We start from the raw sequence: 23,268 nt of genomic DNA on the forward strand, positions 1-23,268 counted from the left end.
AAGAGAAAAATCAGTAGGTCTTAATCCCATTACTGGCATCCCTTATAAGCAGGATGGTTTCAGACATATGAGGGGAGAAAAACAAAAAGGAAGCAGCCAAAAGCTGAAATCAATGGAACCCTGAAAAGAAGGGAGACCATCAGGAGATGCTGTCATGTGCCTTGCCATATAACAAACTAGATCATCAGCAGCCACCCTCAGAATGCCAAGGTCTTTGGGAGAAAGCACTGCCTTTATGATGCCTTAATTTGGACTTTCTTTTAGCCTTAAAACCATAAGCTAATGGATTCTCATTTTTAAGCCAGCCCATTCCATGATATTTGCTTCAGCAGCCCAGGAAACTGAAATACTTTCACATGGAGCAAAGATGCACTGTAAGAGACTGCCGGGATAACTTCAGCCGGGCAGCTCTGCGGCTATGTAGCTGGGCAGCTCCGCGGCTAGAGCCCTGGGTGAGAGGGGGCGAGCTCGCTGGGTGTAAACCTGAGGTAAGCAGGCCTAGCCGTCTCGGCTAGGGGGCTAAAGGACTTGAGCCGGAGGCCAATTAATCAGCACAAAGCTTCTTTATTGTTACATCGCAAGAGCTTAGGTACCGAAGCGGCTCAAGTACGCTAAAGACTCCGAGGCTGGGAGAGTCCCGGTTAAGTATCGGTTAGGAGGGGGAGGGAGCAGGGGCGTGGGCAAGAGGGTTAGGGGGCCAATTACACAAGCTTAGAGACAGTTGCTAGGCTGAGGGCTAAGGTTAGGTATAGAGAAGTGAAGCAAATAACAGGGAGGCTTACGGTTTAGTGGTGAGCTATGGAAATGGGCGGTTTACGACAAGAGGGGGAAGGGGGAACAATGAGTTAGGTTACAGACATGAGAGACAGGGAGAGAATACGGAAATAATTAAAAAGATTTTTTAAGTATGGCTAGGCTCCAATCCCTGAGAAATATGCCACAAGAGACAGATAATCTTTTATGAGAAACAATTCTTGGACACAAGTAGAAACTAAACATTATACTGTAGAAACTAAACTAGATGGCAATGTACTTTATCTAATACACAGAGTATTTTCTTACCAATCACACCATAAAAATAGTTTTTCCAACAGAAACCATCACCAAATGTAATACTAGAATCAGGCTTCAGTAATTTCTGAAGGCAAGCGTCGTTAGAGTTGACAGAGGGTTCACACTCCGAAATGTCACCTTCTGAAATTCTAGCATTATACAGTAGAAAGGAAATGGTTAAATAGCCATTTCCTTCTTTGTTTAATGTGAGATCACTCCTGGAATAAAATGAAATTGACTTAGTCAATCTCCTTGTAAACATCCAGGTGACACAACTCCTGGCAAACAAGCTAATGGAATTTCTTAAAGGAAGGATCCTTACCTATGGTAAAAATGATCTCTTAAGGTTGTACTTGTTTGCCTATGAGTATTTATGTTATTCAAATTTAGAGTCTATTAATTTATGGGTGATGACTCCTTAAAAAATTCTCATTTAAGATATGGCACTATATGAGCAAGAAATGGAGATGTTTAATAATAACATGGCTAGGTTTTTATTGGCAATAATAAGTGGCTTCTTACATCATCTGTGGACTTCAGATAATAATCTGAGAACTGCATTGGCAGTCTTCCTCTCCCCGCTTCACCTGCGGTTTACGATTATCTGTATTCTCAAATAAATAGCAAAGCTTAGGAAAGGTAAGATCTTGATTCATGTAAGTCTAATTTGATAATCCAATATTTATGTAATCACATATGATAAATTTAGAATTTTTGAAAGCATAAAAAGAGTATATAGAAGAAAAATAAAACTCCATCGAATTCTACTTTCAAATGTGCCAATCCATATCATAACTGCTCTGATGCCATTTCTCTTGTTCTATCCAAAACTATGGCTAGTATAATATAATGCTCATTTTTATCATAATCACACATACTTAATCCAAACTCAGTATGAGACAGATCTGTTAGTCAGTAGCTCCATTTTCAGAGTATTGAAATTTCAAAATAACCTAGAATTTATGATTTTGATTCAACAGAAAATATTTTGATGAGATTATCTAATAGTCTCTTCTTCCAACTTCTCGCATGTGCTCCAAAATCTTGGAAAATGTAATTGAGTATTCAGTTTCCCTCTCCATTTACAACACTTCATCATGTCTAAAATTAATCTGGTAATATGTAAAATTTACGAATTCTAGAAATCGATGTTTTGTGTGTTTTTTTGAACAATAAGAAGGAGGATAGAGTCAATAAATTTATTTAAAAATAAAACTCATATTGGATTTACTTTTCTAAAAAATAAGTGCATATTATTGGCTTTATTAAAAACATGGTTATATTAGGATATTTAACAAATATGGATAAAAATTCCAATAAATTAATAAGATCAGATGTGTGGTGCAAAATTATAGCTTTTTGAATAATATTTGCTTCATTTCTATAGAAACTATAAAAATAATCCAGAGCTTTATTAGTGTTCAAAAATTAAATTAGTCACCTAAATTATTTACTTATGACTTTGTACTTATTTTCACATATTTGACCAAAAGTGAGGATAATTTCCAAAGAATTATGTAAGTGGTAAGAATCAAGGTTGTTAAAAACAATACTATCTCTGGCTGAATAGCATTTTCCTGAATACCATGAAATGACTATAGAAATTATCTTATATTGTTGATCATAAATAAGGAAACTGCTTAAATTATTTACTGTGCTTTGTAGACACCATGATAAAACAAATGTGGATTGCTTTTCTCAAGTATATACCGCATGTTCTTATTTATTCTGAAAAGTTTCCATTTATTGAAGATCCCATTTAAAGTCATACTATATTTCTCATATCTGTTTTTCACAAATTCTTTTGTGCATGGTTTCCATACAGATATGAAATGTGTCTTTTGTATCAATGAATATTTTAGTTTGTCTTCGTATTATTCCATTTACAAGCCTAGATTACTTATCATATTGCGATGTGTAACATAAGACTATGCAGACAGGATAGGGCAGTGATATTGATGTTAGTGTTAATTGATCCACTCCAAGGTTTACAAATGAATTTAAACTAGTCAATGTGGCAGAGCACTCTCAAAATATTGCATCATTCTGAGAATAAAGTCTAGATAATTCTCTTGACCTCAGGGTGAGTGATTCATTTGGGGAAAGAATTATTTATATTATTTTTGCCTCGTATCATGAGCTGAATTAGTTTCTTTCTTCATTTGGTTCTATAATCATGAAAGTATAATAAATAGGCAGAAATAGCTATTGCTATTTTGAAAAGCAATGGTTGCACACTGCTCTTGGACATGAAATAAGATATAGTATGAACGTATGAATCAAAGATCTTGCAAATTAACAATCAAAATTAGAGCAAAGTGCCGAGATGATTTTTAGGGGAATTTTGAAGATAGTTTAATCAATCCCTACTTTCATTTCAGTCAAATTTGACATCTTTTTTCAGTGGTAGTAAATGTTTTGAGAGTTTCAGATTTATAAATAATGCTAACCTTAAATGTACCAAAGAGCTGCTATCCAACAGCAGTCTGCTATCAGTTTAAAAACGAAAAGGGAAAGGTTTTAATTGAAATATCCCAGGATCTGGCTTTCGCTACCCGGAGATAACATTTCATTTGCATACATGCAATAATAAATTCTAATGATCTCAAAATGTATTCATCATCTATAAAAATAACAAGGCTTATGTGCTTTCTAAGCTATTTGCTACATATTTTTCAATACAGACAACTGCTCTTCAGAATAAAATGAATCATGGATATGTTTATCATTTTGTTCAAGTTGTCAAAATATAAAATATATAAAAGTATACCTGCAATTATACATATTGATATGATTAAGACATCAGTGAAACATATGTATGTGTTCATTTGGCTATATTTATCCACCAAGGTGTTTTTGAGGAAAATATTAACTATTTGCCTTAATTAACTTTTTATATTGTTCTGAGTAATAATGGCTTATTCTCAGTTTTTAAAAATTTGAGTTGTGATCTTATTCTTAGCTGTTTGATGACCATACTCAGGTTACTGCTGGTGTCTTTAGAAAGGGGTTGATTTTGCTTGTTTCCTAAATGTTGTTGGGTACAACCAAACATCAGGCAGTTTTAATTAATAGTTTTAATTAATTAATAGTTTTAATTAATTTAAGGTACTTCCTTAAAGGCAGAGATTGTTTAAGTTAGAATCACAGACCTATCTCTGGTTCAAGAAGTCTGGGCATTTTTTCCTATAACCCTGAATGAATAACAAATTTAAACTTTTGCTGATGAATCATTTTTTTCTTGCTTATAATTTTTCCAACTTAATATACATTCAAAGTTCAAATTCTCTCCATAGAGTAGGTTCAAATCCTTGATTCCAGTCTTCCAAATATTATGAGGCATAAAATCATATAGGAATAGTATGACCCTGTCACAGGAAAATAAAAGAATTAAAAAAAATTATCCTGGAGGATGCCCAATCACTGAAATTACTAACAAAAGTACAAACATCAATACTCTTCAATAAGATCAATGAACTAAAAGAAAAGATTGACGAAGAACTAAAGGAAAGTAGGGCCCATAAAATATCATTATAAAGAGGATCCAAATGGAAATTCTTGGAGATGAAAAATACAAGAATTTAAATGAGAAATTGAATAAGAGATTCTTAGTAGATTAGAAGAGGGTGGGGAAAAGATCAGAAACCTTGAAGATAAAACAATTAAAATTGCCCACTGTGCTGGCTTGAAAGGATTATGCACCCTAACAAAGCCATACTTTAACCCTGATCCATCTTGTGAAGGGGCAGCCATTTCTTTTAATCTTTATTCAACACTGTTGGTTGGAAACTTGATGTGACACACCCAATTATGGCTATTAACCTTTGATGAGAAGGAATGTGACTCCACCCATTCCAGATGTGCCTTGATTACTTCACTGGAATCCTTTAAAAGAGGAAACACTTTGAAGAGAGCCACAAGAAACAGAAAAGCCTATGCAGCCAGAGACGTTTGGTGATGAAGAAGGAAAATGCCGCCCGGGAAGCTTCATGAAACAAGAAGCCTAGAGAGAAAGCTAGTAGATGTTACCATGTTCGCCCCATGCCTTTCCAGTTGAGAGAGAAACCTTGAACTTCATTGGCCTCTCTTGAGTGAAGGTAACCTCTTGTTGGTGCCTTAATTTGGACATTTCATAGACTTGCTTTAATTGCATTTCCACGGCCTTAGAACTGAAAGCATACAATTTGATATATTCTCCCCTTAAAAAGCCATTCTCTTTCTTGCATATTGAATTCTGGCTGCTAACAAACTAGAACACCCAGTTTAGGCACCAAAAATATATATATATATGATGAAAAAAAATGAATGAATCTGAGAATCAGTGGGACACCATCAAGCATACCAAAATATTCATCATGTGAGTCACAGGAGGAAAAATAGAAAAGTTTAGAGAAAATATTTGCAAAAATAATGGCTGTAAACTTGTCTTTGATGAAAGATATGAATTAAAAAATCATAAAAGTTCAACAGACTCTTAAGTAGGATCAACTCAGAGAGAAGTACACTGAGACACATTACAGTTAAATTGTTAACATCTACAGACAAACAGAATATTCAAAACAGCAAGAGTTGTATTACATAGATGGATCATCAGTAAGATTCATTCCTGATTTTTCATTAAAAATCCTGCAGGCATAAGCAGTAGGAGACAATAAGAAGTACTGGAACAACAACAAAAAATCAACCAAAATCAATATATCTAGAAAAACTGTCTTTCAAAACTGAGGGAGAAAGGGCGGGCCATGGTGGCTCAGCAGGCAGAATTCTCATCTGCCTTGCCAGAGACCTGGGTTTGATTCCCAGTGACTGCCCATGCAAACAAACAAACGAATAAACAAAAAAGCTGAGGGGGAAATTAGGACATTTCTAGATAAACAAAAGCTGAGGGAAGTTTTATTACACTACATCAGCCTTATAGGAAATGGTAAAAGGAATACTTTATGTTGAAAGGATAGGACACCGGACAGTAAGTCAAAGCTGTATATAGAAATAAATTCTTCCACTCTAAGTTACTATGTAGGTAAATACAAATGCCAGTACTATTACACTGATAATATTCAACACCATCTTTTGGTTATATATGGTTTAAAATTCAAATGCACAAAAAACAATCATAGACCATTTTACTGGATACACAATATATGCATATGTAATTTGTGTCAAGGACAATGTAATGGGAAAAAAAAAGTGCTATAGAGGCAGAGTATGTATAGGATATTTAAGTTAAGCTGATGTCAATTCCAACTCAATTCTAATAGATATAAGATGAAATATAACCTTCATGGATACTAGGAGGAGAATGGAAATTAAAGCCTAACATACCAAAACTAATGGGATACAACAAACACAGTATTCAGAGAAAAGACTATTGATATGAATTCTTACATTAAAAATGAAGCAAGATCTCAAATAAATAATCTATCTTCATATCTTGAGGAATTAGAGAAAGGATAACAAAATAGGCACAAATTTAGCAGAGAGAAGGAAATAATTACTATTATAATGGATATAAATGAAATATTGAATAGAATAGAAAGCAATTGACACGACAGTACTAAATTTTTTAATCAATAAAATAGATAAGTGGGTCACAGTGGCTCAGCAGGCACTGTTCTCACCTGCTATGCTGGAAACCCAGGTTTAATTCCCAGTGCCTGCCCATGTATTAAAAAAAAAAAAAAAAAAGACAAATCTTTAGCTAAACTAACAAAGAAAGCATAAGAAAATATGCAGATCATTAAAATAAAAAATGAAAAGTGTGACAGCATATCTAATCTTACTGCAATAAAAAGAATTATGAGAGAATGCTATGAAAAGTTGCATGCCAAAAATTAGATAATCTACACAGTATGAAAAAATTCCTGGAAAGGCACAAATTACCTAGCCTGTCTTAAGAAGAAATATAAAACTTCATCAAATATGTACAGAGATTAAATCAATAATCAGAATCATCAAATATTTAAAGAAGAATTAACACCAACCCTTCTCAAAATCTTCCAAAGAAGTCAAGGGGAAGGATCACTTCCTCAATTTAACCTATGAGGGCAGCTTTACCCTGATAGCAAAGCCTGATTAAAAAAAAAAAAAAGGTAAGTATAGTCTGATTTTTCTTGAGAATATAGATGCAAAATACCCAAGAATAAGTTTAACTAAATAAAGCAAAGTACTTGTATACTGAAAACTACAAAACAAAATGCTGCAAAAAAGGAAGAAAACATACAAAAATGGCATGCTATCCCATGTTCATAGATTGGAAGAATTATTAAAATATCAATACTAACCAAAGCAATCTACAGATTCTATGCAATTACCTATCATAATCCAATTATCCTTTTTTGTATAAATGGAAAAACCTGATCCTTGAATTAATATGAACTCAAAGGGGCCTTGAATAGCCAGAACAATTCTGAAAAAGAGCAAGGTTGGAGGACCCATACCACTTGATTTCAAAACTTACTACAAAGTTACAGTAATCAAAGCTGTTTGCTCCAGGTATTAATGGAAATTTTTCATATTGGCATAAGGATTATCAAGTAGATCAATGGAATAGAATTGAAAGTCCACAAATAGCCAAACTAATCTATGGCCAATTGATTTTTGAAAGGGGCCAATTTCATATGATGGTGAAATAACAGTATCCAATAAATAGTGTACAGAAAAGTGGATATCCCAATACGTACCTCTCACCATATAGAAAAATTAACTTATCATGGGTCAAGGACCTAAATATATGAGTTAAAATTATACAACTCTTAGAAGATGATATAGGAGTGATTTTTTGTGACCTGGTATTTGGCAATGAATTCTTAAATATAATATAAAAGCATGAGTAGAAAAATAAATGATAGATAAATTTAAGTTCATCGAAATTAACTTCTGTGCATCAGAGAACTATATCAAGAAAAGGAGAATAAAATCTACAAAGTAGAAGAAAATAGTTGCAAAACATATTTCTGATAAGGCCTTAATATCCAAAATATATAAAAATCTTTAACAATGCAGCATTAAAAGGTTTAACTACCTAATTAAAACATGGGTAAACGACATGAACAAAGATTTTTTTCTAAACAGCATATGCAAAAGGCCAATATATAAATGAAAAGATGTTCAATACCATTAATCATTAGGGAAATGAAAATGAAAACCACAATGAGATGCCATTTCATACCCACAAGTATGGCTACTGTTTTAAAAATTTGGAAAATAAAAAATATTGGTGAGGATGTGGAGAAAATGTAACTCTAATGCATTGCTGTTAGGAATTTAAAATGGTGTATCTACTGTCTACAATAGTATGGCAGTGTTTTAGTTTGCCAGGCTGCTATGACAATTTTCACACAATTATGGAGGGTAGAAGGCTGGCTTCCTTTGGAGGTCAATAGTATTCTCATGCTGGTTTTGCCAGCAATCTTTGGGATTCCTTGGTGCATCAATGGTAATGCACTCTGTTTTGTTCCTGTGACTTCCCTTTATAAGGCCTCTAGTATCCAGATTAAGATCCACCCTTTCAGTTGTGATACACCTTAACTAAAAACTACATTTTCAAGGTATCGTATTTACATAGGTCATATCCACATGAATGTGATTAAAATTAAGAACATGTCTATGTTGGAATACATAATTCAATTTACCACAGGTTGTCCTTCAAAAAGTTAAATATAGAGTTCTCATATAGCTCAGCAATTGCACTCCTGGTTGTATACCCAAAGAAAGTGAAAACATGGTTTCAATACTTACTTCTTTATCAGTGTTATAGCATCATCATTCACAATAGCCAAAAGGTGGAAATAACTTAAGTGTCCATCAACAATTGAATGAATAAACAAACTGTAATATACAATGGAACACTGGCCATAAGAAGGAATGAAGTTCTTATACATGCTGCAATATGGATGACCCTTGAAAATAGAATGCTGAGTGTAATAAGCAAATATTGTTTGATGTAACATATGAGCTTTCTAGATATAGAAATTTTGCAGAGACAGAAAGTAAATTAGAAGATATGCCAGAGTAAACTTTAGTGGTGTTTGTTTGCTTCAAAGCATCAAAAAGGAGAAGGCTGGCCTCAACAATTCAATTCTGCATTCAAGTAGGAGACTTTCAGTGAGGCACAAAGGAAACGAGAAACTGTGTATTGTGAAAGGTCATGGTTTTGCTGCCCCTTTTGAATGGGTATCATAATCTTAAAAACATGATACACACACATGACCTTTGCCACATTGAATTCTCTGATATTCAAAACACTATTTCTGGGACCTCCTGAGCAGATGTTGGACCCACAAAGTACTTGTCTTATTCCTGATGATTAATAATCAAACAACATTTGACAGAGTATCTGTAGAAATATTGCATGAGAAAAGTAGATAAAAGTAGAAAATTTACAATAAAATATTAGTTTCAAATAAATATTGTCACATAAATTAATATTCTGAGTAAGTTTATTGTTTTATTAAAATTATAAAGCAAATTTCAAAAAAACATGGTTAGAATGCTGTGATGCAAGAGTTAAGGGAAGCTCTGATAAATCAACATAAGGTGAGGAAATGTGTACTGGCAGGGATATGAAAACACAAACACACACACACAGATTATTGGAATTATAGCAAAGGGTAAAAGAGAATTTAGTATACTCAGGATAGGATGTGTTAGATATTGATGACAAAAAGCAGCAAAATAAAGTGAGAATAACCAATGTGCTCAAAATTGGAAAAAATAAATAAAATCTTAGATAATGAATATAAGGAAAAATATAGAGCAATTGTAATTAAAATTGGTTCTCCATGGGAGGATTGCAAAATTAAGGAAGATAAAAAGAAATTATGTAATTCTAGGAAATCTTTTAGACGGGAAGAAAAATTGGAATTTCAATAAAGAAAAACATATTCCTATCTATGAGAGACAGACAAAAAAGAAAAAAAGAGCTCATTTAAGTTTCCATACATCATATAAAAATAATTAGTTATTTGGACATCTGGGCATAAAATGCTGTTTACCTGCCCAGGGAGATAGATTATATTGGCCTAATTAATGATCAATGGAAGAATTATGACTCTAAAAATAATACCAAAATAAATATAGGTTTTATGATTATGTAATAGAATAAATAGGAAAATTTTTTGACAAGGGTAACATTATAAAACTAGCATAAGTTTGGTACAAAATTAAAGAAAATGTGGAAGAACACAGAAGTAAGAAAATATATTAACATCCATATTTTATATTACTTGATTCCAAATGTTTACTTCTTTCAAAGTATAACAGATAGAGATATTTACTTGTAAAAAGCAAATAATAAGGAAGATTTCAATCTCTATTAATTATATTATGTAAATTAGTGAGAGGAGAGGAATGAAATTGTGAATGCATTAATTACTAATGTATTAGTATAAGATACTAGGAGATAATAAACATAATAGATAATTAAATATACTATATAAATATTTACATGTGGATTTAACAATAAGAAAATAAATCCAATCCTCAAAATTATCAGAGGATAACCAATATAAAACATAAAAAAGGTAAAAAGAGAGTCCGTGCTCATGAAGGCTAAATATAGTTATGTCAATTTTACCAAAACTGATCTACAGATTCAACACAGTACCAATCAAAATTCCAACCTACTTTGAAAACTTGGAAAATCTAGTTACCATGTTCATCTGGAAAGAAAAAGAGACCACAAATAGCTAAAAAACATCTTAAAAAAGAAGAATGAAGTGGGAGGACTAGTATTCCCTGACTTTAAAACCTATTAAAAAGCTGTAGTGTTCAAAACAGCACAGTACTGGCACAAAGATAGAAGCATTGACCAATGGAATCAAATCAAGAATGCAGAAACAGACCACCAAATCTATGGTCAAGTAATTTTGACAAGGCCCGAAATCCTCTGAACTGGGACAAAACAGTGTTTTCAATAATTGGGCATGGAAGAACTGGATATCAGTAGCCAAAAGAATGAATGAGCACCCCTATTTTACACCTTATACAAAAATTAACTCAAAGTGGATCAAACACCTAAATATAAGAACTAACACCATAAAGTTCTTTTGGTGTTAGAAGAAAATGTAGTGAAATATCTTCAAGACCTAATAATAGGAGGTAGCTTTCTAAATTTACACCCAAGGCACAAGCAACCAAAGGAAAAAAATAGATAAAAGGGAACTTCTCAAAGTCAAATGCTTCAATACCTCAAAAGACTTTGTCAAAAAGGTGACGATGCAGCCAACTCAATGGGAGAAAATGTTTGGAAATCCTATATTGGACAAAGGTTTGATATCCTGCACACACAAAGAAATCATACAGCTCAGCAGCACAAGAACAAACAACCCAATTATAAAATGGGCTAAAGATATGAATAGTCATTTTTCTGAAGAGCAAATACAGATGGCTCAAACGCACGTGAAGAGATGCTCATTTTCATTGGCTATAAAGGAAATGCAGATCAAGACTACAATGAGAAACCACCTCACACCTATAAGAATGGCTGCTATTAAACAAAGAGGAAACTATAAATTTTGGAGAGGATGTGGAGAAATTGGGATAGTTATGCACTGCTGGTGGGGATGCATAATAGTGCAGCCACAATGGAAGACAGTTTGGCAGTTCCTTGGGAAGCTAAATATCGAGTTGCCCAGCAATAGCACTTCTTGGTATATACCCAGAATAACAGAAAGCAATGACGCAGACAGATATTTGCACAGCGATGTTCATGACAGTATTATTCATAATTGCCAAAAGATGGAAATAATCCAAATGCCCATCAACAGATGAGTGGATTAACAAAATATGGCTTATACATACAATGGAATATTATACAGCACTAAGATGAAATGACATCCTGAAGCACATGACAAGGTGAATGAACCTTGAGGACATAATGCTAAGTGAAATAAATCAGACACAAAAGGATAGATACTGTATGATTCCATTTTTATTACCATGGTAAAGGTAAAATCAGAGGCTCATAATACAGAATATAGGGGATTTAGAGATACATAGAAGTTAGTGATGGGTGAATGATTAGCTATTGAGGTTGGACAACAATGTAAGGGAGTAGATAGATGTAAAGGCAGTTCTCTAGTGGGTCTATAACTAATATTACCATATTGAAGATGAACAAGATACAAAGGGGTTGTAGAGACCTACTTGTCCCACTGGTTAGCACTAGAAATCTAAATTAGTTCTTGCAAAAACTACTTCAAAGGCATGATTCATGTAGAAAGAGTGTTTAAATCCAGGGTAGGGGAAAAACTGATATTGTATGTTATGATTTATGTTCAAAAGGAAAATATCAGCACTACCACAGCTACAGCAGAAGTAAATAATAGGGTGAGGGACAAGAGTTAGGAGGTTTAGATTTCTCATTTGGCACAGGTGTGTTTATTGGTTTTCTATCTCTTGAGAACAATGAAATTATCTTAACTTGAGAGTGTTGATGAACTGTGGACTTTGGGCACTATATGTGATCCCTGCTGAATGTAGATGGCTGAAAGATGCACGGAATGAGAAGTAGATTGCTGAATAATGGTGCATACTTATGAATGAATTTTGTGCTGCTACAAAAAAGGAACAAAGTTGCGAGGCATTCAAAGACGTGAATTAATATGTGGGACATTTGGTGAGGCAAAATAAGCCAGAAATGAACTAACAACAATGGTGTAGTTTCCTTTAGAAAATGCTTACAATGAAACAGGGGCCTAGATTGTAAGATTTTATAGCTGACACACTAAGTCCGGAGTGGGAATTATTATTCCTGGATTTCAATCTCTCTCTTTCTCTCTCTCTCTCAATCTCTCTCCCTCTCTCTTTCTGTATATATATAACCTGATATTTAGAGATAAGAATGAAGCCGATGAGGTTGGGGTTAAAGTAATTCAGAACACAGAGGCAAGGAAGACAAGGTCTATATTTTAGAACCACACATACTCTTTGGGACCAAAGAAAGAAAGTTTATCTGGTCTGGAATGAAATTTTCCATAGCACATAATCTAACTCAACCTATCTGTATATCTCAAAAAAAAAAAAAAAAAAAGACCTTATAGTGAACGATACCAGTTTGTAAAAACCAATATCATACAATAAAATATAGTGGAAGAATGAAGTGTAAATATTTTATGCATATGAATAATAATTGACTAAAATAATAAATATAGGGAAAACCCTTATTATTGTCTCATATCAGAATACAAATATCTATAAAATAAGATGGAAATCAGAATTCAAATATATATTGAAGAAGAAGCTAATTGAAGATACTGACTAAAAAAAAATCGGACTGGGAAAATAACTGTTGGGACATTGAATGGCAGCCAGTGTGCACTGACAAAATGTAAACAACAATGCTAAAGCAAATGGCAAGTCATTGCCAATGACCCAACATTTAGTATACACCCAGATCCCATCATTATTGTGTCCAATTCTCCCATTACTGACAGGAAAGTTAGTGTTCAGGCAGTTTAGTCAAATGGACTCAGTTGTTAGACTCTTCTTCCATGACATTTTTATCATCTGTTGGAAACAGATAATCTGTTTTAATTCTTTACTACAGATCTCAACTCTTGAAATACTATTGATGCAAGCCAACTGCTTGCCATCACGGAAAATTGATAGAGGGGAGAAACCGTTTCTCTAATAGCAACATGCAAGTCCTTGGGTAGTTCTAGAGTACGGGTTCTTATGCTTTTTGCTCATTAAAACAATAGTACCACCAGGAGCATGCTCTGTCCATACCATTTCCATTTCATAATGGATTCTACTTTGGGCATTGCCTTCCTTGTTCCAATGCTTTTGTGGTATCACCTGTGAAACTTGCGTACATTGGGTCTTAAAATAACTTTATGCTCTTTAGTTATTTTACATTCTTTAGTTACTTAGTTTAGTTAGATAGTTGTCTCTTTAGTTACCTTTCAAAAAGAATATACTGGAAAATCAAGATGTTGTCACTTAGTAGCAATTCTGGAATTTTCCCAGAGACTGCTGTCACAATGAATGTGAGTGGACACTGCCCTGAAATAATTTTCAGTGTTACAATGACATACCCTCACAGAATACCTTGGTCTGAAGCCTTTGGCAATTCTAAAAGGCCTTTTGTTTTACAGGACCCCCAGTTAAATATGGCCCTTTTTCCTGATTAGAGAGCCGATTTCTCTAAAAGCCAAACACACCCTCTAGGCATTGAGTTATGAATGTAATCTGAGGATCACCATGCAACAAAATTTATTTAAGGGTCTGATCTATATTATAAATTACATTCATCCATGTAATCTCCAAAACTTCATATTCTCTGTTGGGGCCAAAATTTAACAAGGTTAATCCATCATCCCTTATTATTTTATAGGATTTATGACCTTAGTCAAAAGACTTTTAGCTTCATCCTCAGTTTCAGAGAAAATCATAGTATAAGATATTAGATCCAGCTTCCACTCACCAGATTATGGCAACACTTAGTAGATTCCAAATGTCTTAAAAGTAATACAGTTCATGAATATTGGAAATCCTTTCACTGGAATGAAAATTGTTGTTGGGTCTAACCAGCACAAAAAAAAAAAAAAAAGAAAAAATTCAGAAAAAGGAGTTAGCCAGATCTACTACAGAATGCCTGCCATCTTTAGGTTGATTGTATCAGTTGAATAGTCTGGACCACATGGAGATGTGTGAAGTTCTCAGGGACTGTCTTTATGAAGTCCTATGTAGTCTAAAATCACTCTAATGATTCATCAGGCTTCCCTATTGCACAGAACAGGAACAGTGAGTTTAAGGACACTGTAGAGAGAGTTTGTGGGCAATTTTTCACCTGCATCTTAAATTTCTTTATATAGGGCAGTAAGCTCTATCAACCTCTAGACATCTGATATTTTTCCACATGTTATTTGAGTAGTCTTACGTAACTCTGAAGGCTCACACATATGAGATCAATTAATACTGCTTCAAGAACAGTTCTGCAAGTTGTATCTTTTATTTTTTAATTTTACCTGGTTCAGAGGGAAGGGGAAGAGGGAGTTTCTATTCACACACTCTACCTTACTAATTATACATTCAGGTAAGATGGATACCACCAGAGTTTTCATCCAACATTACAAATGTTAATCAGATTTTAGTTTTTATCTCTTCTACAGGAGAAATTCCATCTCCCTTCATATATTTTTTTTTTTTTTTTGCCACAAGGGTCTCATTAGCAAGAAAAGGCTGACTGTACACTTTGATCCTGTGTAAAATAGACTTAAAAGATATTCTTTTCCTCCAGGCTTTTTTATCCACACATTTATAAAAGTCTTGCAGTCTGCAAATGGGGTTGGGTCCTGAGACTGTGGCCTTCATGGAAATTTTCTATGTTATCATCTTAATATTAAAAGTAGGCCTTTATTTAGGTATCTGAAAGTGGTGACTTATTAGATACTTTAAATTGCTCTTCTTTGGGGATGTATGATGGCTTGATCCATTAAAGTAATCAAGGGAATTCACCATGAACCATGGCCATTAAAGTAGCATTCAGTTCATTCAATTGAGGATTCAGGGTGAGCTCACATATCCTCCACCACTAAGCATTGCTTGAAACCAGAGACACTATTCTTTGATCTCAAATTTTTGAGAGTCATTTCAACAAAGGTTCTTTAGTGACCTGCTTATAATGATCTGCATGGTGACTCACTTTGCACCACTTGAATTACCTTCATATTAGCTATTGGTTTCACAATTATAGTCAATGTATCTAAATTATAGGTGTCCAAATTTCTTTAGTTGAACCTCCACCTGCTGGCTGATTAGGGAAAAAGCTAAATGAAAAGAGATTTTGATATTTTGCTTTTATGAATACAGACAGCAGCAAATGGGGAACTATATTTTCATATGATATGCCGTCAATTTGCCGTTCCTTTCTAATTCATTTTGCTGTTCCTGAGATTAATGTTTTATAATTTTCAAATAACAATGAAAAGTTTTATTATTGTAAACCAATTTCAAGGAGTTTACTTCTAATACCAACAATGGCTTATTTTGGCTGTCTTTGTCAGGGTCATTTAATATTTAGATAATAATGTTTTACCCATGAAGTTAGTTAAAATGAGTTGGAATTCGCTGAAGCAGTCCAATATCCAATGTCAATCACACTGATGGAGGAATTATGAAGGATTCAAATGCTAAAGAATCTTAAAGGATCCCAAATGGCAATGCTTAGATATATACGATCTATTTCAATAAAAGGATACACGTACCAACAGGTTTAAAATTGACATATACTTCACAGTCAAAAGCAGCTTCCCAGTAAGATTCCAGAGATGGCAGTTGTGAGTTCCACTTTTCTGCAGAACCATACTGGATATACTTTCTTTCTTGGATCAGAACTATCACTATGTACACAGAATACCTAGAAATGAGGGAGCTCCAAATGGATTCTTGGCAAGGACTTCTTATGCTCTGCTGGTCATGAAGCATATTTCTTACTATATAACCAGCCATGATAGCAAAGTTCCTTATGGGTATTACTAAGTCCAGGTGCAAGCCATCAATCTCACAGTTATCATTAATTATACTGACAAACAAGAACAAGTTGACACAAAACTTGCCATGGACCCCTGGTTACATGGATAAACTATTAATAAATACACCTCATACCCTGACCAGGACTTAGTGCTGGGCAGGTGCATGAGTAAAACAATTCATGCTAATTCTAGACATGTTAGAATTAACTATTACAGCTCATTCAACAGAATGAAAGATACACACTTGTTCATTTATGAAGGCAAAGGAGGAAGGGGTGGACACCATAAAAACAGGTAAAATGGATGCAGTTAAATTTTTACCATATTCCTAATGCTGAGTCTTGGCTACCGCAACAGTTTAGGATCCCCGATTACCCCAGAAAAAGGGCATCCCCTCCAATGCCCACATAGACAAGGTCTGTCAAGGACTGAGAATGGACAATAGGGACTGAGAATGCCCCATATTTTAACCGCACACCAAGGTAGAAGCAACAGCACTTAATTTCTGGTTAAAAGACAAGAGCATGGAGTGATAGCTATTCTGTAGTATAGGATTCTGGGAATGTTAAAGCTGAGTGCAACAGTAACACTTAGAAAACCTTATGTTATTTTTTGTTCATCTCCTTTTTTTTTATTCCTTTCAGAACCTCAAGATACTATTCCATTGCTTTGTTTCTTTTGCCTGTTAAAAAGTTTGTTCTCAGTCTTACTGTGGCTTTAAAAATAATCTCTATTTTCACCTCCTTAAAACTTTTTCTTTGCCTCTGTTATTTGACATTTTTATTCTGAGTTTCCTAAGTACGGCTCTCTCTCCATTTAACCTGTTTCATGTTCCAAGGCCTTTGAATCGGTGGCCTGATACATTTTGCCAGATTTCTTGAAATAATGACCCTTTCTGTCTTCTCCTTTGAGAATCCATACTCGACCAGCATGGCTCAGTGTCGGGACTAAAGGGAGGTGACAGGGAATTAAGAAAGAAAGACAAGAGACAAAAGATAGAGTTAAAGCTGGAACCAGGTGGGATTCTGAGCTCTGATGGAGACTCAATGACCCCAAGAGATTCAGCACTGTTTATTTTATAGGGCTGCGAGGAAAAGAAAGTAACAAAAGTGTAACTGAAGAAAGGGGAAGGAGGAAGCACCGGCTGAACCATCTGCTTCCCTGTGCAGCTGGTTTCTGTGCAGGATGAGTCAGAAGTTACACATTTCCCAAGGCCTCCTTCAGCCCCAGACTCGAGCAGCTTTGCAACAACTTTAGTTTTTTCAGAAGGTTAGGTGGCTACTCCCACGGAGACAGTTTTGCTCTATCTCTGCAGCGAGCATGTGACCTCTGTCTCATCCACACCCGACAAATCCACAAACATATCATACATACTTATTTATATTTTTCACTCCCTTTTCCCCACATGTTATAGTCTAGGATATTTTATACTATATTTTAAATAATGTTTACGTTTTACTAATCTTCTTTTTAAGACTGTGTCATACCTAATGTGAAGCACAACTTCTAAGTTCTTAATTTCTGTTATTGCATATTTCCATTCTTTATATTCAACTTGTCTTACTTTTTTTAGATTGTTTCTGATAAAATTAATTATCTTGCTATTTATGTACTTGAGCATAATAATTATAATTATTTAAAATCCTTATTTGATTACTCTAGATCTGGATCATTTGCTTTGGTGTATGTGTGTATTCAGTCACTTTTTTCTCTATTATTTTCAGTTATATAATCTCATATCCTAGCGTGAATACTTGTTTTAACTGCATAAATAACATTACTTATAAAAATTGTTAAAAATCTGGATAATATGCAAGCAGTATTTATTTCCATTTTCCTAGGAAGTAAGAAAAGGGGCAGAGCATTTTGTCAAGCAGATATTGAGATGTTTTAAGACACAGCTTCAGTTTCTTTAAGTACTGGATTATTTTATTGCTATTTCTCCTTGGACACAGACCTTCAGTTTTATAAACTAAAAGCCTGGCCTGTTAAGAAAATTTGATCTTTAAAGATGATTCTGAAGTTCAATTAATCATTCCACTTGTCCATTGGTAAAAACCTTAAGCAAGGAAGTAGACACAATTCAGTGTCTTTATATTGGCCATGACCTTTTGGACCTTCAACATTAAGTTGTCTTTATTCCTCAATTTTGCCTATAGATAATTTTCACATTTTCAATTTTATTCAAATTTCTTTGGTATTCCCAATGAAATGATTGATATTAGGTAAGCTACTCATTATAGCTGGATGCACATGTCCTATTATCAAACCATTTTAATTAAACAGTAGGCCATTGATTCAGAAATGTAATATGACAATGGAATAGAATAAATACTTTGAAAATGTTCTATGCATATATTCAAGTTAATTTAGGCTAAATGATATATTGCAATCTAGGTTGAAAAAGTTGGAAAGAAAAAGAATGATCCATGATACAGTGTACATCTTGTGCCAGGCACTATTTGACATGATCATGTGTTCCTGTGATAAGTCACTGGATGCCTGCAATAAACTTATAAATTATTTATTTCTCTTATTGTCATTTTATATATTTAGAAATTGAAGCACAGGAAGATTATGTTTCTTGTCCAACGTCAAAAAAACTATTAAATAGCATATTAAGCTATTAGCACAGCCATTCTGGTTTTGAAGCATATACTTTACATATCTTAAAATTACTAGAATAAAATATGTTCGCAATATTTGTGATAATGACATAGTAAAACTCTCCTAGAGGAGACATAAAAAGTGAGGGTCATAAAATCAGGTAAACTTGATTACCCCAAAATAAAAATTTGAATTCACCCTAAAAATTGTTATAAGGCAAGCATCAATAAAATATTTGCCATATGTTTAGCACAAAAATTATTGATATCCAAGATATATAAATATTTCTTACAAAGCCAATAAAGAAAATAAAAGTGACAAGTAGTTGGAAAACTGGGAAACAATTATGAACTAGAACTAAAGAAAAGGATATAAAAACGAGCAATAAAATGTTACATCATGCCATTAATAATAAAGGAATTGCAGATTAAAACAATTGTAGCATATTTTAACCATCAGCTTTTAGTAAATCAAATGTTGTTGAGTGTAAAAATCGAAACAGTTTCTATCAAAGTCAATTTACAGATCTATTAAAATAGAAGTGTGCATCTCATTTCTTAGCCATTCTTTATTTCTTTCTTCTCATTGATAGACCTTTATATGCATGATATATGATTATGTGCATGATAAAGTGCACAATACGCAGAGAGAAGCATTTATTTTGTAAAATAGTAAAAAGATAGGGACATAAATGTCCATTATTAGCTAATATTTTAACATGGTCATTATCAGTGACTACATTTTCTATCACCATTAAAGGAAAGCCAATAAACACAACATGTTATGTAATATAAAGATCGTACCTTATGGACAACAGTAGAATATTCTTCACAACTCTATCCTACTTTTATGAGTGAATGAAGTGAGACAAAAAATACATTTTAAATAGTTATAGTTTGCTGCCAGGTTTATAGGAGAAATGAATCAGAAGAATTTTTCAATGCATTACAGTTAATACAAAACATTTATTTACTAATTTATAAGTTTGGGTTTTTATTTCCCCTAAAAACAAATATATATTACATACATAAGAATAATAGATTTTAAAATTGGTTATTCATACACCAGCAATTTTAAGACATGAAGATGTAAAATTTCATGTGAACCAATATTTTAAATGAAAAAGTGTTTAAAACATCCTCTTTATTTTTTAAGGAACATCTTTTTAGAGAATTTTGAGATATGGCTCTATCTGAGAGATTTATAGAGCATTATAATATTAACTGCTGATTAAAAAATAATGAAATAAATTCAGCACAGCTATTGGAGTTATTTCAGAGCCATTGCAAATATTTAGAAACATATGTCTTTATATCTATTACTCTCTATCTTTTAGTATTCACAGTCAGTGTTCACATTTCCACAATAATTATCTTGTAAAATTCACTATTAAAAAGAGATAGAAAAGTCACAACACCAAAAGGATTCTCGAGCATGTGTTTCAATCTGATTTTAGAGCATCTCCTTGACTGATGACAGTGACATATTTCTCTCAGTTCCTTGATTTTATCTGGACTCTAATCTATTTGGTGTTATTATTACACCTGGGTTCATGCATAACTGATGCTTATAGAGTTGAAACAATTTATAATAAAATGATAGATCTGTGTTGTACTTTCATAGAGAAAATGATCACTTCACTAAGCTTTATATGTTTCCTGGTACCATCTGTTTAGTGCAAACTAAGACATTTTTAAAAAAGTGTTCATTTTATCTTCTGTTCTATAACAATTAATGGATAATGTTGGCATCTTATAGCATATATTAATAAATATATCTTTAAAATTTTATGACTATTTTCCTTTAAAAACACCATAGAATTATTATTACAGGTGAATAAACTACTTTTTTAAATGTCTTTTGTTAATATAGAGGCATTTTTCTGGCATTAACATTAGAACCTGGACTTCATATTTAGGCAGACATTTCAGTGCTGAATACAGTATATGCAAATAATTATAAAGATTTATTAAAAAGTGAATACTGTATATTTGGGAGGGAACACACAGATCTGCAAGAGGTAAATAAATGGAAGGATCAAGTAAAACAATGCCTCGGTTCTATGTTTTGTTAGTTAATATTCTTCATGAGCAAATAATTCTATGCTCACTATTTGAACTTTCCAAGGAAGAGCATAAGCTTAGCTATTTAGCTGGTAACAGTTCAAAATGTTGCTTCTTCCTTATAACAATGTTCCTGTGATTTCTTTCTTTACCCCCCTACTTAAAACAAAAATCAAAGAACAGAGCACTTTGTGTCTAATAGCCTCTTCTTTATGGCTGTTGACTCAATTGCTGAGTTCTTCCTCTGTGTGATCCTGTTAATAGGGTCTGACAATACTCCTGATTATTGAGCTGCCCTTAACTTAAGCAGTTAACACTAGGCATAGATACTTCTGGCTGAAAAAAAGTATGTGGCTTAAAGGTATTTTTGAATAATCAGACTTGATACACATTTGAAATGAACTCATAGGAAGTTATGCCAGTTTAAATTCCAAAGATCCTCACACATGTATTTGCTTATAATGGAAATGAGCATGGCTAGGTTTCTTCTTCCCTAGAAATTAAACAAAAGACAGAGCATAATGTTAGAAAAATGAAAGCGACAGGAGCTAGAAATGATAGAAATGCTTTTTTTCCATTTCTAATTTAAACAATTTCCTGATTGAATTTTTATGTTTAGATAAGCGATGACAGCGTCTTTCAGCAAAAGCAAAATAGAATATTTTAAGTCCTGAAACATGTTCTAATGTTGAAAGTGTAAGAAAGAAAAAAATGTTTTTTACACAAATTATTGAAAAATGTGTAGCATTTATATTATGTATTCTCATTAATTAATGCCTAAACTGTTCTTGAAGAAAAATACATTTCAGATTTTTTTCCCAGTTTTTATTAGTACCATCACCCGCCACTCTGCCCTTTGTCACAATCAAATATTAGGTAAGCTTTTTTTTTCCCCCCAATAACCTGTCTTTAAGAATAAAATAAGCTTAAATAGATGTTTTGGATTTGAGAAATTCCCTACCAGGTTTCATTTTCTGCTCCTTCAAAAACTCAAGAACTTTAAGATTATTACTCTGACATTGACGTGCATATACAGCAATGACTTACATATACCGGCCAGGAGGCAATCAGACGCACTGAGGCCAGGCCATCTGGATAAAGGATTTCCTCACATTACACACAGAATACTTAAACAAAGGATCATATGCGTTAATTACCATTTTAGAAATGTAGATATCTGATGATTTGAAGTTCAACAACATTTACTCAACTCAACAAATGTAAAACTTGCAGCGTTAAACGTGAGCCTACTTTTATCTGACCCCCAAACCCAGGGAATTTAACTACCAATCATTATCAGTAACTGTGTCTGGCAGGAAAGAATATTAACAGAGAACTCATAACTTTGTTAGATTGTACTAGGATAGAGTTAAGGGAAAAGAAAATGAGTTTTAAATGGCCTCAGTTAATGTACCAGTGAAGGGTAGTCAACAGTGCAGGAGTATAAAAAGCATATTATAATTGTGATCAATAAACTAGCTGGGCATAAAGTTTACAGGAGCAATTACATTAGAACAGAAATAACTTGAAAGTTATGTTAGGAAATTTCAGCCTTTATTCCAGCTTTGATGTACTGTCAAAGAAATCATAGAACCTCATTATATATAAAAAATTATCAATAATAAATTTTAATTTATCCAGTTTGTTCATAGTATATGTATGATTAAAATACTCATGATACATATAAAATTAATGTTTCTAGACTTGCAAAAGTATTTTGAAGAAGGTAGAAACAAAATTAAAGTTAATGGAATACTTAATTTTCACTCTAACCCAAAGATAAATGTTTAGTCCAAGAAAGTTCTGCTCATCCAACAGAGAGAATTAAACTTAAACCACTGAATTGAAGAATACTATTGAGCTAAATGTTCTCAGCAAATATTCTTTTCAGGTTTCAACATGATGGTTCTCATTTCATACCTAAAATAATTATCCTTTCCTTTTTCTGTTCTATTAGATGTTAAATCATGTAGAAATTTGTTGCATCTTTTTGACACATTTTGCTGCTTCTGCAGGCACAGCAGATTTCTCTTTGCCACAACTTGCCTAAAATATGAAAGATTTGTTAA

At 33.3% G+C, this 23,268-nt stretch overlaps 1 long non-coding RNA gene across 1 annotated transcript in view; it reads left to right on the forward strand.

Moving 5' to 3' along the window:
- Nucleotides 1–309: 309 nt before the first annotated feature.
- LOC143681460 (uncharacterized) overlaps nucleotides 310–23,268 on the forward strand; it is an 87,814-nt gene continuing 64,855 nt past the window's right edge. Inside the window, exon 1 of the long non-coding RNA XR_013174651.1 lies at nucleotides 310–488. This is a non-coding gene — a long non-coding RNA (uncharacterized LOC143681460). The remainder of the gene's footprint in view (nucleotides 489–23,268) is intronic.

The sequence above is a fragment of the Tamandua tetradactyla genome, chromosome 4 (genome assembly GCF_023851605.1).
Source record: "Tamandua tetradactyla isolate mTamTet1 chromosome 4, mTamTet1.pri, whole genome shotgun sequence".
In the NCBI taxonomy this organism is placed as follows: domain Eukaryota; kingdom Metazoa; phylum Chordata; class Mammalia; order Pilosa; family Myrmecophagidae; genus Tamandua; species Tamandua tetradactyla.